The following is a 17,061-nucleotide window of genomic DNA, read 5'->3' on the forward strand; positions in this document are numbered from 1 at the left end:
ACAAGGGAACTCTCGAAAGAAGAACAAGGCTAGAGGAAGATCTGAGACAAAGAAATCTGACTTTTACCAGAGCTGACCAGAGGAAAGCACAAACACAGTCCCCCACTACCACAAACAATGCAGTCAAGTTTCCCACATTTGGGGAAATCACAGGGGTCAGCATACCCAGAATGCAATGAATGAACCTCAACCTGGGAGAACAATCTTCATGACCATGGTATCTCCTATGCAAAATAAGTATGATTTGGGATAGAGCTGGGGAGGGCCGCTGCTCAGGCACATCTCTGTCAAGTAAAGGAGATTCAACTGAGGCAGCACAAGGGAACTCTCATCTGGGGACAACAACTGCAGGGAGAACACATATTTTCAGATGAACATGGGAGGGCAGAAGGCTGCCTAATACTGAAGCACCCCCAAACAACAAACCAAATGCAACAACTAGTGCAAGCATTCCTGGGGGAAGGCCTGCAGCAGATGGATTTGCATATGGTGATGTCATCCAAGCAGTGGGTCAAAGTTGGCTTCAACCCTCGTCTGCATATGAAAAGAAAAAAGGGATGTGCAGGGCATGGCGGCCTTTTGCGGCGCTTGGATGACCCCTAATTCACATTAAACACCTCCACCCTCCTTCGGTGTGGGGCTCATGTTGGCTATGCCCCAGCCCTAGAAGCATTCAAGCTGATTTCTTGCAGCAGCTGGGCACTGTAACAGCTCCAGAGCTGCTCTGTAAAGCATGTAAAAGGGTGAGGGCCCTGCAGCACTACCTGTAGTTTGCATTGACGTTGGAAGGCACAAAGTAAGCAGACAGGAGAGGTCATAATAGTGCGCAAGGGCATAGAAGGGAGCGGCTCAAGAAAAGAGAAGTGGAAACAGACAGCAAACTAGGCTGGAGAGAGACCTGAGACAAAGAGATCTGAATTATACGAGAGCCGACCAGGGGAAACACAAATTATGCAGTCAAGTTTCCCACATTTGGGGAAATCGCAAGAGCAGCACACCCAGAGTGCAATGGGTGAGCCTTGCCCTGGGAGAAGCACCTTCATGATCATAGTATCTCACCTGGCAGGTAAGTAGGAGTTGGGCTAGAGCTGGGTAGGGTCGCTGCTCGGGCACTTCCCTGTCAAGTGAAGGAGATCCAAGTGAATCAGCACAAGGGAACTCTCGAAAGAAGAACAAGGCTAGATGAAGATCTGAGACAAATAAATCTGACTTTTACCAGAGCTGACCAGAGAAAAGCACAAACACAGTCCCCCACTACCACAAATAATGAAGTCGAGTTTCCCACATTTGGGGAAATCACAGGGGTCAGAATACCCAGAATGCAATGAATGAACCTCACCCTGGGATAACAGTCTTCATTACCATGATATCTCCTATGCAAAATAAGTATGATTTGGGATAGGGCTGGGGAGGGCCGCTGCTCAGGCACATCTCTGTCAAGTAAAGGAGATTCAACTGAGGCAGCACAAGGGAACTCTCATCTGGGGACAACAACTGCAGGGAGAACACATATTTTCAGATGAACATGGGAGGGCAGAAGGCTGCCTAATACTGAAGCACCCCCAAACAACAAACCAAATGCAACAACTAGTACAAGCATTCCTGGGGGATGGTCTGCAGAAGACGGATTTGCATACAGTGATGTCATCCAAGCAGTGGGCCAAAGTTGGCTGGAACCCTCATCTGCATATGAAAAGAGAAAAGGGGTATGTAGGGAATGGCGGCCTTTTGCGGCGCTTGGATGACCCTTAGTTCGCATTAAACACCCCCACCCTCCTTCGGTGTGGGGCTCATGTTGGCAATGCCCCAGCCCCTGAAGCATTCAAGCTGATTTCTTGCAGCAGCTTGGCACTGTAACAGCTCCAGAGCTGCTCTGTAATGCAAGTAAAAGTTTGTGGGCCCTGCAGCACTACCTGTAGTTTGCATTGTGCATTGGAAGGCACAAAGTAAGCAGACAGGAGGAGAAGTCAGGATAGTGCACAAGGGTATAGAAGGGAGGGGCTCAAAAAAAAAGAAGTGGAAACAGACTGCAAACTAGGCTGGAGAGAGACCTGAGACAAAGAGATCTGAATTATATGAAAGCCGACCAGTGGAAACACAAATTATGCAGTCAAGTTTCCCACATTTGGGGAAATCACAGGGGCAGCACACCCAGAGTGCAATGGGTGAGCCTTACCCTGGGAGAAGCACCTTCATGATCATAGTATCTCACCTGGCAGGTAAGTAGGAGTTGGGCTAGAGCTGGGGACGGTCGCAGCTTGGGCACCCCCCTGTCAAGTAAAGGAGATCCAACTGAGGCAGCACAAGGGAACTCTCGAAAGAAGAACAAGGCTAGAGGAAGATCTGAGATAAAGAAATCTGACTTTTACCAGAGCTGACCAGAGGAAAGCACAAACACAGTCCCCCACTACCACAAATAATGCAGTCAAGTTTCCCACATTTGGGGAAATCACAGGGGTCAGCATACCCAGAATGCAATGAATGAACCTCACCCTGGGAGAACAATCTTCATGACCATGGTATCTCCTATGCAAAATAAGTATGATTTGGGATAGGGCTGGGGAGGGCCGCTGCTCAGGCACATCTCTGTCAAGTAAAGAAGATTCAACTGAGGCAGCACAAGGGAACTCTCATCTGGGGACAACAACTGCAGGGAGAACACATATTTTCAGATGAACATGGGAGGGCAGAAGGCTGCCTAATACTGAAGCACCCCCAAACAACAAACCAAATGCAACAACTAGTGCAAGCATTCCTGGGGGAAGGCCTGCAGCAGATGGATTTGCATATGGTGATGTCATCCAAGCAGTGGGTCAAATTTGGCTTCAACCCTCGTCTGCATATGAAAAGAGAAAAGGGGCGTGCAGGGCATGGCGGCCTTTTGCGGCGCTTGGATGACCCCTAGTTCGCATTAAACACCTCCACCCTCCTTCGGTGTGGGGCTCATGTTGGCTATGCCCCAGCCCCTGAAGCATTCAAGCTGATTTCTTGCAGAAGCTGGGCACTGTAACAGCTCCAGAGCTGCTCTGTATGGCAAGTAAAAGGGTGTGGGCCCTGCAGCACTACCTGTAGTTCGCATTGTGCGTTGGAAGGCACAAAGTAAGCAGATGGGAGAAGTCAGGATAGTGCGCAAGGGCATAGAAGGGAGCGGCTCAAGAAAAGAGAAGTGGAAACAGACAGCAAACTAGGCTGGAGAGCTCTTCTGTCTATATTTTGCAAACCTGCTCTTGTCCTCTCCAGCTGCTCCATGTAGATTTGACGTCTGGAAAGGTGCATAACCCACTGACAAGCAGGCACACTCCTGCATGAGTTTTCTCTCTCACTAGCTGGATGATACACAATCATTTGCATGTGCTCCACCTCCGACACACCACCCACCCAACCACCCAGTGACCAGAGCCACCCACAAGCCAACTGGCTCCGTGATTTAATTTGCACAGTGTAGTCATCCAGGCAGCATGTCCTTCTCAATGGAAGGATCTCTGGTTCCATGGAATCTTCCACATTGGAATGCTGCGGAATAAAAAGGATTTAAATATTCAGCTTGCTAGCATTCAATGTACCTGCGGCTTGGCTTTAGCACATGGGTCTTCATCCTGTGGCCCTCCAGCTGCTGTGAAACTACACATCCCAGCATGCCCTGCCACAGTTTTGCTATTAAGGTATGCTAAAACTGAGGCAGGGCATGCTGGGATGTGTAGTTCCACAGCAGCTGGAGGGTCGCAGGTTGAAGACCCATGTTCTAGCATGCCTGTTCTATGATGCATGTACCGTGATGTCACAATCAGCTTGGAATGGGGTGTCTAGCAGGCATTTGCTGACAGCCACTTGAGGGAGACACACATCAGGAGATCGGAGGTCTTCGATGCCTTTCCAGCAAATGCACACCACCTGCTGCTGGTCTGGACACAAAACAATGCCCACAATCGAAGTCCCAAAATGCCCAACTACAGGATTCATGTAAGTAGTGAATTTAGGAATGAATTTAGAAGTAGGAAATGAAGTTAGTTCACAAGTACATTCAAATTCAGATCTAAAGTCTAGGTAGGCCTCACGTCCTGGCAGCCCCCAGCACTTAAAAATGCCTTGATAAGAGGTAGAGAATTAAATGTAGATAAAAAGTAGACACAAAATAAGACTCCACAGAGCAGTTATCAGGTGTCTTTATCAATTGTTGCATTTAAAAAATCAAGCAATTAGGGAACACAATGTTGCAACAATGTAACCCTATTTGCAAAATAGTACTAAATAAGTTTGTCGATGTAAGACATTTGCAAAGGCGCATCCAAAACACGCTGGAAAATGCAACTGAATCTGTTTTTGGAGGCTAGAATAGGAAATGTGCATCGGTCCTACAAGTACTGAAAGCTCTTCTACCATCTCCCTTTTCTGAAAAGCCATTTAATATATGGTTCCCAGATAGGGGACATATCAGATATTGCCTTTCAAAAGCAGCAAATATCATACCACTTCTATTGCCATCAAAGATAAACATTGATTGTTTTCAGATATTGGATTGAAAAAGCAGTCTTTATTGACATAAAGAAGCAAAAAAACATACATAAACATTACACACATAAGTACTGTGTTGCAGCACAGATAAAACACAATACAAATGCTGTCGGTATAGTACAGTTCAAGAACTACAGCACAGGCCAGCCTACACTATAAATCATGAACTGCACTATACATTTAAACAATACAATAATACAACAGTTAATAAGGCTATGGGTGTGGAGTGTAAGAGGGTGAGGGAATCACAAGCCCGAAGCTTTATTGAAAGACCGACACATATAAAGGGAGGATTAATAAATACAAAGATATCCTTTACTATAGAATGTAGTCCAATCCGGTCTTTCAACTCTTCCACAACTTAAAAACGGATAGTGTTCCCAAGCCTTCCATCCTGGAATATCTTCAGTCTCTCGCCAATGAAGAAAACAATCCCTCCAGCAGACTCTTCAACCACGATACAAGATCACAGCCAAAAGGGCGAGAAGCAACTACACTTGCGTTTAACCAAAATAGCTAAAACTTAGTGGAGGAAAGTGCAGTGCACCAAAACATAAGCTGACACAATCATGGAGAATGCGCCAGCATATATGCTCTTCTATCTATATTTTGCAAACCTGCTCTTGTCCCCTCCAGCTGCTCCATGTAGATTTGACGTCTGGCAAGGTGCATAACCCACTGACAAGCAGGCACACTCCTGCATGAGTTTTCACTCTCACTAGCTGGATGATACACATTCATTTGCATGTGCTCCACCTCCGACACACCGCCCACCCAACCACCCAGTCACCAGAGCCACCCACAAGCCAACTGGCTCCGTGACTTAATTTGCACAGTGCAGTCATCCAGGCAGCATGTCCTTCTCAATGGAATAATCTCTGGTTCCATGGAATCTTCCGCATTGGAATGCTGCGGAACAAAAAGGATTTAAACATTCAGCTTGCTAGCATTCAATGTACTTGCGGCTTGGCTCTAGCACATGGGTCTTCATCCTGTGGCCCTCCAGCTGCTGTGAAACTACACATCCCAGCATGCCCTGCCACAGTTTTGCTATTAAGGTATGCTAAAACTGAGGCAGGGCATGCTGGGATGTGTAGTTCCACAGCAGCTGGAGGGTCGCAGGTTGAAGACCCATGTTCTAGCATGCCTGTTCTATGATGCATGTTCCGTGAAGTCACAATCAGCTTGGAATGGGGTATCTAGCAGGCATTTGCTGACAGCCACTTGAAGTAGACACACATCAGGAGATGCAGCATATCGGAGGTCTTCGATGCCTTTCCAGCAAATGCACACCACCTGCTGCTGGTCTGGACACAAAACAATGCCCACAATCGAAGTCCCAAAATGCCCAACTACAGGATTTATGTAAGTAGTGAATTTAGGAATGAATTTAGAAGTAGGAAATTAAGTTAGTTCACAAGTACATTCAAATTCAGATCTAAAGTCTAGGTAGGCCTCACGTCCTGGCAGCCCCCAGCATTTAAAAATGCCTTGATTAGAGGTAGGGAATTAAATGAAGATAAGAAGTAGACGCAAAATAAGACTCCACAGAGCAGTTATCAGGTGTCTTTATCAATTGTTGCATTTAAAAAATCAAGCAATTAGGGAACACAATGTTGCAACAATGTAACCCTATTTGCAAAATAGTACTAAATAAGTTTGTCGATGTAAGACATTTGCAAAGGCGCATTTAAAACACACTGGAAAATGCAACTGAATCTGTTTTTGGAGGCTAGAATAGGAAATGTGCATCGGTCCAACAAGTACTGAAAGCTCTTCTACCATCTTCCTTTTCTGAAAAGCCATTTAATATATGGTTCCCAGATAGGGGACATATCAGATATTGCCTTTCAAAAGCAGCAAATATCATACCACTTCTATTGCCATCAAAGATAAACATTGATTGTTTTCAGATATTGGATTGAAAAAGCAGTCTTTATTGACATAAAGAAGCAAAAAAACATACATAAACATTACACACATAAGTACTGTGTTGCAGCACAGCCAAAACACAATACAAATGCTGTCGGTATAGTACAGTTCAAGAACTACAGCACAGGCCAGCCTACACCAGTGTTGCCAACTCTGAAATGGAAAACAAGCAACCGATGACTGAAAAATAAGCCCAAAACAAGCCCAAACCAATCCTAAAAAGCCCCAAAAAAAGCCCAACTCAAGGTTGTTGTTTTTTTATATATATATATATATATATATATATTCCATAGACAAAAAACCTTACGGTTTCACATGTCCCATTAAGGCTTCTTAGACATGATCGAAATTTCAGAAACCTGTTGTAACTCTTCCACTCAAACTCCAAAAAGCAATGAAATTCCGATCATTAAGGCTGACGCCTTAATGGACGTGTTCCTTGCGCAATACAGATATGGTATGCCATCACAGCCTGTGGGTAAGTGCAGATTCAGCACTCTCACAGAGTGAGATTGCTGTCACTCACACAATGGTGGAGCTGCTAATTCACAGATTTGTTTGCTCATTGGAATACACACATGCAGTCTATGCAACTGAAGGTCTGAGCAGTTTTGTGGTGCTCCCATCCCACACAGTGCCCACAACCATCCCATTCGGTCACCACAACAATCCCACCTTGTTACAACATCCTTCTAACTCCATACATCCATCTCACTTAGTATACACATTTAGCTCCCTCAAACATCTTGGTTAATTGCTAAAACTATAATACCCTATCTACGGTCTATGCATCTACACTTACTTCCCCTATACACCCCCATGCTGCCCTGTCTTCCCCAATCCCTACTGCTGTGTTCTCCCATCTGTGCTAGTCTGTACTAACTTATCTGTACCATCTGTATTTCCCCACCTGTGCCTTGTCTGTACCACCGTTTCCTTCTCTCTGTGCTGCTCAGTGTTTCCTTCTTCAACGTCACTCTGCCTCCTTCAGTACATGGCACACTATCTTCTCTCCCATCTGCATCAGTTTTCTACCCATCCATGCCAGTGTTTTCAACCCATCTGCACCGCTCTGTCTCCCTTCCCATACTTGCTGCTTAATCTACCCCCTATCCACACCACTCTTACCCCATTCATGTAGCTGACATCCTGAAGGTAAATTTCGTGGATCCTGCGCTCTTGGCAGGGGATAACCGCTACAGCCCACCCCCCAGTGGTCCGGAAACGCCTCCGTTGTGCAGACCATGCCCTGCCAATGGCATTCTAACGCTGTTTGCACGCCCCCCTCCTTCCCCGCAACCATCTCTGCCTATCAATCAGGCAGGGTGATCGCAGCCATTGAAATGCTGATAGCACCTCACTGGGCTCCTGGGGTACGCACGCGCAGTGCGGCCATTGCACGTGCGCACCTCACAAACTAATTCAGACTGCGATTGCTGCTGCTGCGGTCTGAATTACCCCCTGTGTTTCTTTGTCCCCCCCATCAGTGCTGCTTAGTGTTCCCTCTATCCACACACTTCTGTTCCCCCATCCACACCGCTCTCCTCCCTCCAATCAACAACACTCTTACCTCATCTGAGCAGCTTTGTCTTCCGCTCAGACTTTCAGTTGCATAGACTGCATGTGTGTATTCCAATGAGCACACAAATCTGTGAATTAGCAGCTCCACCATTGTGTGAGTGACAGCAATCTCACTCTGTGAGAGTGCTGAATCTGCACTTACCCACAGGCTGTGATGGCATACCATATCTGTATTGCGCAAGGAACACGTCCATTAAGGCGTCAGCCTTAATGATCGGAATTTCATTGCTTTTTGGAGTTTGAGTGGAAGAGTTACAACAGGTTTCTGAAATTTCGATCATGTCTAAGAAGCCTTAATGGGACATGTGAAACCGTAAGGTTTTTTGTCTATGGAATTTCATCGCTTTTTTTAAATTTATTTTTTTTATTCATTGAATAAAGGGAAAAAGGGAAATGGAAGATCTACTGCACTAGTGTATGTATCTTTAAATTAAATTAAATATAAGGAGAACCCCATATCTTATTCTGCCACTTTGAATCTGGTCACATATTATGGGGGTGCTGCCACACCATGTATGTTACCAACATGTAAGATAGATTTGAAGGAAAGGGAAAGATTTGGACTGTGGGTGGCGCACTGTAATTGTGTAAATGGTCAAAGAAAATTTATATAAAATGTAACTTTTATTAGTGTTTGTTTAAAAACGCTGAGAACTGTGAAATATTAAAATAAATTCAGACAAGTGCAAGACACAGTGCAACATAAACATTAAAAAACACACTCTCTTGCTCCAATGTGTTGTGCAAAGTCAAATATATTAAATATTTATTATAGTAGGTTCTATGACCTTATACCAAATTCATACGGTGTTGCCAGAAAGTTATCCCAATTAATGGTTGGATATAGTTAGTGTGAAAAGCAATGTATTGTCCACATGTGTGATTTCCAATCCTAACATGCGTCAGATAAGTGTACTATTGTTCCCTAATTCCTGTCCATTGGATAGAAAGACAAGTTAGAAACATTTAAGTGTCACATGTATTGGTGCATGCATATCAGGAGAAGCCGTTCTGTATTCCAAACAGTATGGCACTCTCAGTCACTGCTGTCAGTGCCGTAATACTGTTATGCGCATTAATAGACGTTCTCAGTCTCTGCTGTCAACGTGCAGATATTAATGTTGTGGATGACACTTATTCATCAAGTTCATTATTGTATACCAATTGCACTTAAATTGCTTATTTTTGGTATGTTAACTTTGACATAAGTAAAATCTGTGCGTTCTCAGACTCTGCTGTCAACGCAAGAAAAAATATTTTTTGTGTATAGGTGGTCTTCTAAATGCCACCCTCCTATATACGCATGCTGCTGGTTTATTGGCGTTCTCAGATTTTACTGTCAACGTCTATATAGAACTACCAGCTTATAAATCTCATCCAAGTGGTCAAATATACTTGTTAAATATTTATCAATTGACACTTATTGTCTTACTCTTCACTGGATTAGTATTTACGCTTTAATAGCCATGATAGTACACATTATCTGAAGTTGTGCAAGGTCACTTGACCAAGTTATGTTTTTCACATGTGGTATTAAATTTATTGGGAAATGATCACTATTGGTATCATGCACATCTCGTTATCTGTATCATATACATAATTTATTTGCAATGGTGATTACTTGCATTGTGTGTAAGTATTCAAGACTGACACAGATGTCTCTTGTATAATCAGCCTGTCAGTATGAACGTGATAGGCCTAGCAGTAGCAGCAATACGTCTGTTACTGAAATTAACAGCTTTAGAAATTCACTCCAGCCACACTTCTATTGTGCTATTCACACATGTATTGTTAATTGAATTCTACTGCGAATCACAAATGCTAGTAAGATAATTCTAGGTTTCCACTATCTAAGCCCTATTAAACATTACAGGCTTTGTGTGTGGATTGTAATCAGATACATATGTTGCAATGAGCTATACTAGCAATGTTACTGTCTCACACAGCTGTGCAGACAGATCTTGTTACTATGTTGCAGCTGTGTCCTTCTGACACAGGAATTCTTAATACGTAACTGCAGTGTTAGAAATGTGAGTAGCACACGATTTCTGGCTGACAGCTATTCAGTGTGATTGTTTGTTAAATGGTTCACTGTTAATTCATCGGATTAATGGTCAGCTGTTAATGCGGCTGTGAATGTTTGTAAAGAACACTGTGTATAATTCACAGGTGAATATATATTCAAAGCATAACGTTCTGTGACGGCTATATTGCCGTACTTGAGTGGCTTACAGTCAAATTCTATCACTGTGTTATCACATGTATAGCTGGTGAGTTTCCACAGTGTCCGGTATTGCTGCACTGGCTCATTAATAGTTGTGCTGGGTGTGTGGATCTAATGGACTACCAAATCCTATCAGTTCTCATTCTCTATGCTAAACACATTGCATTGCTATCCCTTATATAAGCATGTCACACTTCTATTTTCTGGCTAACACCAATTGACTAATTGCACATATCATTGTACACATGAGCCTAGTGTGAAGACGCCGACGCGCGTTTCACAGTTTACTTTTCGTCAGGGCTAACCAGACTGCTTCCTTCAGTCTGAATTTAACGATTGAGCCGCACCAATCCTGGGGCTCATTCCTAATCATGTGACTTAATTGCACTGACGTAATACGGCTCCCACAACTCGAGATCTGGTGTTGTGATGAGTCCGATCACGTGCTTAATTCTGACCAATCCTGGTCCCGATTTTGTGTGTACTAGGGGGAAAATTTCATAAGACATATCTGTCTCCAATATGGGCTGTCCGCGGAATTGTAAATGATCGTCACCTCTATTTTTCTACAGATTGTTTATAACGCTGGTTCATTAATATATTTGTATGGGTGGGAGTTCTCTCATCCTGATATCGCCTTCATTTCATTAATATGTGCATGTACGTAAAATAAAGTGCAAATGAAAAAACGTGAAAAATGATTTATGTGTGCCGATATGTGAATAAAATAAAACTTTACACTGTGAATACTGTGAGCAAACTGGCATGCACTTATCTAGTCATGCATGTACATGTGATTAAATTGATTGCTGTGGTTGTAGATTCAATATGTGTATAAATTAAATTAATTTATAGGGTGATTGTGCTGGAGAGTGCTAAAGTATGTGATTCTAGTGTGCTGGTAAAATCATTTATTAAGTATGATGTGAAATAGGTATCATTTTATTGTTGTGATACAAGTGCTGAAGTGTATTGAGAGTGATCACATTGTTAGTGTGGCCCTTAATTGTCATCTATTTATACCATAACAAATAAGGTATTGTGATGTATTGTATAAATGTGATGTGTCATTATTCCTTTAACGTGATTTCATCCTTCCATTTCGTGTTAAGGGAATATTATATTGTATTCTGTTCAATTAAAATGGGGGACACCATTATCTTATCGTTTATTAATAATTAATTTCTCTATAGATCTGTTTTACAAGTTTGTCTCGGTCTAACCCTCTATCAAAGGTTAAATATCTGTATTGATTATGTAGGTCAAGATCATCTTTTCTCTCTTATGATCCGTTTTTCGAGCTACTTTGAAACTTGTATGGGGTAGGAGGATGGTTCTATACTCAAAATCAATATTCAGGTAAGTGGTTATTACCTATCCCTATATTCCAACGATTAACGGGAGTATGAGCCTCATCTTTAGAGGAGACGTGTCAGCATGGAATCAAGAGTTCAACCGTACGCTGTTTTGATCCTGTGTAGACCTATTCCATCACTAGTTGATAGGATAAATTATCCTCATGATGAGAGATGAGTAACATATTTATTCGGCCCTATATGTTATCATATATTCTCTCAATCTGATTCTCTGGTAATTATTAGATATCTATGTTGATTTTATCAATTCAGATCATCTTTTCTCTCTTGTGGTCCTTTATAAATTTACATCTCCAGTTGTGGTCTGCATCAAAAATTGCATTGCTTGGATGGATAGGTCTCTGTCAGTAATCACTGTTCAATAAGTGATTACTGCCTATCTCTTTACTCAAGCAATTGACAAGGATATAAATCTTGTGTGAAGAGAGACAGGTAGATATAGTGTCAGGGATTAAACTTATGTTTGTCTAATCCTGAAGGGATATTTTCCAGTATCAGTTTTGGGGAGCTATTTTATCCCAGGAATGGAAGATAGCTGTTATATTCATTCAGTCCTCTAGGTTGCATGCTATCCATCAAAAAAATAAGTTTGGTCTCCAGTTTGAGCAACTCATTGTCCATATTGCCCCCTCTGATCCCTAGCTGGATTCGTTGCATCCCATAGGCTTTCAACCCTCCAGTGTCACTTCCATGATGGTATAGGAAGTGTTTTGCCACTGGTGTTAATGTTCTGAATCTTTCAGCATCCTTTTTTGCATTTCTGATGCTGTTAGCATGTTCCAAAATTCTAACTTTTAATGGGCGAATGGTTTTCCCAATGTATCTTTTGCCACATGGGCATTCTAGATGATACACCACGCCCATTGTGGTGCAATTAATGAAGTTCTGGATCAGCCATTTTTTGCCAAATTTATCTATGTATGATTGTTTAGATATCATGTATTGGCATGCTTTGCAGCGACCGCATTGATACGAGCCTTTTTTACTGTATAGTTGTCTAGAAGGGGCAGCAAGATGGCTCTGCACTATTAGATCCTTCAAGTTCTTGGATCTCCTCCAACTACTCTGAACGCGGTTAGGTAGAACTTGCTCCAGAACCTCATCCGTTTGCAGTACCGACCAATGCTTCTGTAATATACCGTTGATCTCATTCCATTTGGGGTTAAATGTGCTCACAAATCGGACTGGTTCTTCCTTTTGAGGTCTAATCTTGGGGGATAAGAGTGACTCTCTTGTGTGTAATCTTACATTATTAACCGCAGATTTAATAATCCTGTTGCTATATCCCCGTTTCTTTAGACGGTCACAGGCCTGGGTTTCTCGTTCGTGATAGATTACATCATTTGAACAATTCCTTTTTGTACGGAGCAGTTCTCCCTTAGGGATAGCTCTGATTGTAGAGGGTAAATGAGAGCTACTGGCATGCAAAATGCTATTTGTCGCTGTTTTTTTGCGAAAAATGTCTGTACTGATCCTGCCATCACTCTCTATTTTGATACTGAGGTCCAGGAAATGAATTTCCTTCTGGTCTTTCTCCCCTGTCAGTTTCAAATTAAGATCATTGTTATTGAGGATGGTGATAAATTCCTCCAACATCTCTGCTTCTCCCTCCCAGACCACCAGGATATCGTCAATATAGCGAAGATATAACAAGATATGTTGTGTGTATTCCTCTAAGTTTTCATTGAATACATGTTCCTTCTCCCACCATCCCAGGTAGAGGTTAGCATACGATGGGGCACAAGCTGTCCCCATCGCTGTCCCTCTAACCTGGAGGTAGAAGGTCTCTTCGCTAATAAAATAGTTTCTGGTTAGTATAAACTGTAGCAGGGAAATTAGAAACTCATTGAACTCGTAATGGGTTCCCATGTTCAAGAAATATTTAGTGGCTGCCAAACCCTTGTCGTGATCAATGCTCGTATAGAGACTTTCGACATCATAGGTGGCCAGCCACGTCCCTTGATTGACTGTCATATCCTGCAGTTTGTTCAGTACATCCATAGTGTCTCTGGTGTAGGAAGGCAATGTGAGCACATGATGTCTGAGATATTGATCAACGTATGTGCTTGCCTTTTCGGTTAGACTGCCTACACCAGAGACAATAGGTCTACCGGGGGGAGTTCTCTCATCTTTATGCACTTTTGGCAAAAGATATAGAGTTGCCACTCGTGGATTGTCTGTTTTCAGAAATTCATAATCTTTTTTCTTTATAATTCCACTTTGATATGCTTTCAAAATGATGGAGTTGTATATACTGAGAAAGTTTTTGGTGGGATTAAATATCAGTGGTTTATAACAATCCTGATCGTTTAATTGTCTCCTTAATTCGGTGACATACATATGTTTGGGCCACAGTACGATGTTGCCCCCCTTATCAGAGGGTTTAATAACAATGTCTTGCCATTTAATGATTTCTTGTAAGGCTGCTCTCTCTCCCCTTGTCAAGTTGTCATCATGCGGTTGAAATTGCTGTATACGTGTGAACATGAGGTCCAAATCTCTGGAAACCAGGTCATAGAAAACTTTTGCCGATGGAGAGATTTTATACTCTGGAAAAAAGGAGGACTTGTTCTTAAGTTTAAGAGGATCAAAAGGGGAGGGGGCAAGGGGAAGTTCATCCCCTGTTTCTAGTTCTTCCAAAATTTCAAGGGCTGTTTGATCCTCAGGGGTTAATGATGTTACCAATATCTCCTGAGAAGGGATAGATTCTAAAGTTGGATGGTTTTCTTTCCACTGTTGTTGTGTGAAAAAGAATTTTTTCAGTAATATTTTTCTCATAAAAAGTTGTAAATCCTTCTCACATTCGAATCTATCAGGTCTGTGTGTAGGTGAGAAAGACAGGCCCTTGCTCAAAAGATTAATTTGATCTGCAGTAAGGGTCTTATCAGACAGGTTAATGATGCGTAATGTGTCATCATCATTTATCGCTTTCTCCTCTGTTCTCTGGGTTCGTCTCTCCAATCCCTGCTGTCGCGCTTTCTTCTGACCCCCCTTCCCCCTCCTGATCTTAACTCTTCCATACTGGTGTGGTCCTGGACCCTTCTCGGGGTTTGTTCTAAAAAATCCCTATTATAGGGTCTTCTCCTGGTTTGTAAATCTTCTCCTTCTGAGGACTCTACGTCTGAGGTTGTATAATTCAATTGATTATTGATTTTACTATTCCTTGGTGGGTAGGATTTCCACCTGTAAACTTTATCCTGAGCAAAATCATTTTTGTCCCTAGAAAGTTTCTTTTTCTTTCTCTCTATGATCTCTTGTTCCATATCCTCCACGTCTTTCTTGTACTTATTGTATGTGGCTTGGAATTTTTCCACTGTTTCAAATCTTTTTAATTTTTCCCCCAGAGCAGAGATCTCTTGTGTGTATTGGGTTAACAAGATTTCATCGTGTTTGATTAATATTTTAATCAGCTCCCTAGAGCATTGGGTCAATGCCATTTCCCATTCCTTCTTTAGCTCTGCATTTGCCAGTTCAAATGTCGGGAATACTCGTGGTCTCAACCCACGTGGGGTGATATTATGTTTGATGTAACTATCAAACATCAGACGGTTCCACCACGTTTTCCCTTGCTTGATCAGTATTTGTTTCAAAGAGAAAAGGTCATCTGACCAATCTCTGTTGGATGGATCTACATTGTTGATTTCATTCCCAAAGGTTGAATCCAAACTGTTTTTCAACCTTTCTCGCCTATCATCTAGGTCCTTTGTTAGACTGAAGGAAGCCATTCTGGTTTATTGAATCAATGAAATTTTTATTAAGTCGTTATTTGCGAATATCAATTGCTATGCGTAATTAACTGTGCTAGTAGAGATTAGAAATGCTGAAGTCTCAGCCTTGACAATTGAATAAAGGGAAAAAGGGAAATGGAAGATCTACTGCACTAGTGTATGTATCTTTAAATTAAATTAAATATAAGGAGAACCCCATATCTTATTCTGCCACTTTGAATCTGGTCACATATTATGGGGGTGCTGCCACACCATGTATGTTACCAACATGTAAGATAGATTTGAAGGAAAGGGAAAGATTTGGACTGTGGGTGGCGCACTGTAATTGTGTAAATGGTCAAAGAAAATTTATATAAAATGTAACTTTTATTAGTGTTTGTTTAAAAACGCTGAGAACTGTGAAATATTAAAATAAATTCAGACAAGTGCAAGACACAGTGCAACATAAACATTAAAAAACACACTCTCTTGCTCCAATGTGTTGTGCAAAGTCAAATATATTAAATATTTATTATAGTAGGTTCTATGACCTTATACCAAATTCATACGGTGTTGCCAGAAAGTTATCCCAATTAATGGTTGGATATAGTTAGTGTGAAAAGCAATGTATTGTCCACATGTGTGATTTCCAATCCTAACATGCGTCAGATAAGTGTACTATTGTTCCCTAATTCCTGTCCATTGGATAGAAAGACAAGTTAGAAACATTTAAGTGTCACATGTATTGGTGCATGCATATCAGGAGAAGCCGTTCTGTATTCCAAACAGTATGGCACTCTCAGTCACTGCTGTCAGTGCCGTAATACTGTTATGCGCATTAATAGACGTTCTCAGTCTCTGCTGTCAACGTGCAGATATTAATGTTGTGGATGACACTTATTCATCAAGTTCATTATTGTATACCAATTGCACTTAAATTGCTTATTTTTGGTATGTTAACTTTGACATAAGTAAAATCTGTGCGTTCTCAGACTCTGCTGTCAACGCAAGAAAAAATATTTTTTGTGTATAGGTGGTCTTCTAAATGCCACCCTCCTATATACGCATGCTGCTGGTTTATTGGCGTTCTCAGATTTTACTGTCAACGTCTATATAGAACTACCAGCTTATAAATCTCATCCAAGTGGTCAAATATACTTGTTAAATATTTATCAATTGACACTTATTGTCTTACTCTTCACTGGATTAGTATTTACGCTTTAATAGCCATGATAGTACACATTATCTGAAGTTGTGCAAGGTCACTTGACCAAGTTATGTTTTTCACATGTGGTATTAAATTTATTGGGAAATGATCACTATTGGTATCATGCACATCTCGTTATCTGTATCATATACATAATTTATTTGCAATGGTGATTACTTGCATTGTGTGTAAGTATTCAAGACTGACACAGATGTCTCTTGTATAATCAGCCTGTCAGTATGAACGTGATAGGCCTAGCAGTAGCAGCAATACGTCTGTTACTGAAATTAACAGCTTTAGAAATTCACTCCAGCCACACTTCTATTGTGCTATTCACACATGTATTGTTAATTGAATTCTACTGCGAATCACAAATGCTAGTAAGATAATTCTAGGTTTCCACTATCTAAGCCCTATTAAACATTACAGGCTTTGTGTGTGGATTGTAATCAGATACATATGTTGCAATGAGCTATACTAGCAATGTTACTGTCTCACACAGCTGTGCAGACAGATCTTGTT

General features: G+C 41.7%; 5 non-coding genes across 5 annotated transcripts; all 5 read right to left on the reverse strand.

Moving 5' to 3' along the window:
- Positions 1-77: 77 nt before the first annotated feature.
- LOC135033528 (U1 spliceosomal RNA) lies at positions 78-241 on the reverse strand. Its single transcript, XR_010228888.1, has one exon. It is a non-coding gene; the product is annotated as a U1 spliceosomal RNA (small nuclear RNA).
- Positions 242-911: 670 nt separating this feature from the next.
- Positions 912-1,074, reverse strand: LOC135033547 (U1 spliceosomal RNA). Its single transcript, XR_010228905.1, has one exon. It is a non-coding gene; the product is annotated as a U1 spliceosomal RNA (small nuclear RNA).
- A 152-nt stretch (positions 1,075-1,226) lies between these two features.
- LOC135033539 (U1 spliceosomal RNA) lies at positions 1,227-1,390 on the reverse strand. The gene has a single exon (XR_010228898.1). It is a non-coding gene; the product is annotated as a U1 spliceosomal RNA (small nuclear RNA).
- A 674-nt stretch (positions 1,391-2,064) lies between these two features.
- LOC135033545 (U1 spliceosomal RNA) lies at positions 2,065-2,227 on the reverse strand. Its single transcript, XR_010228903.1, has one exon. It is a non-coding gene; the product is annotated as a U1 spliceosomal RNA (small nuclear RNA).
- A 152-nt stretch (positions 2,228-2,379) lies between these two features.
- LOC135033511 (U1 spliceosomal RNA) lies at positions 2,380-2,543 on the reverse strand. The gene has a single exon (XR_010228871.1). It is a non-coding gene; the product is annotated as a U1 spliceosomal RNA (small nuclear RNA).
- Positions 2,544-17,061: the final 14,518 nt, after the last annotated feature.

This window comes from Pseudophryne corroboree, unplaced genomic scaffold (assembly GCF_028390025.1).
Source record: "Pseudophryne corroboree isolate aPseCor3 unplaced genomic scaffold, aPseCor3.hap2 scaffold_572, whole genome shotgun sequence".
In the NCBI taxonomy this organism is placed as follows: domain Eukaryota; kingdom Metazoa; phylum Chordata; class Amphibia; order Anura; family Myobatrachidae; genus Pseudophryne; species Pseudophryne corroboree.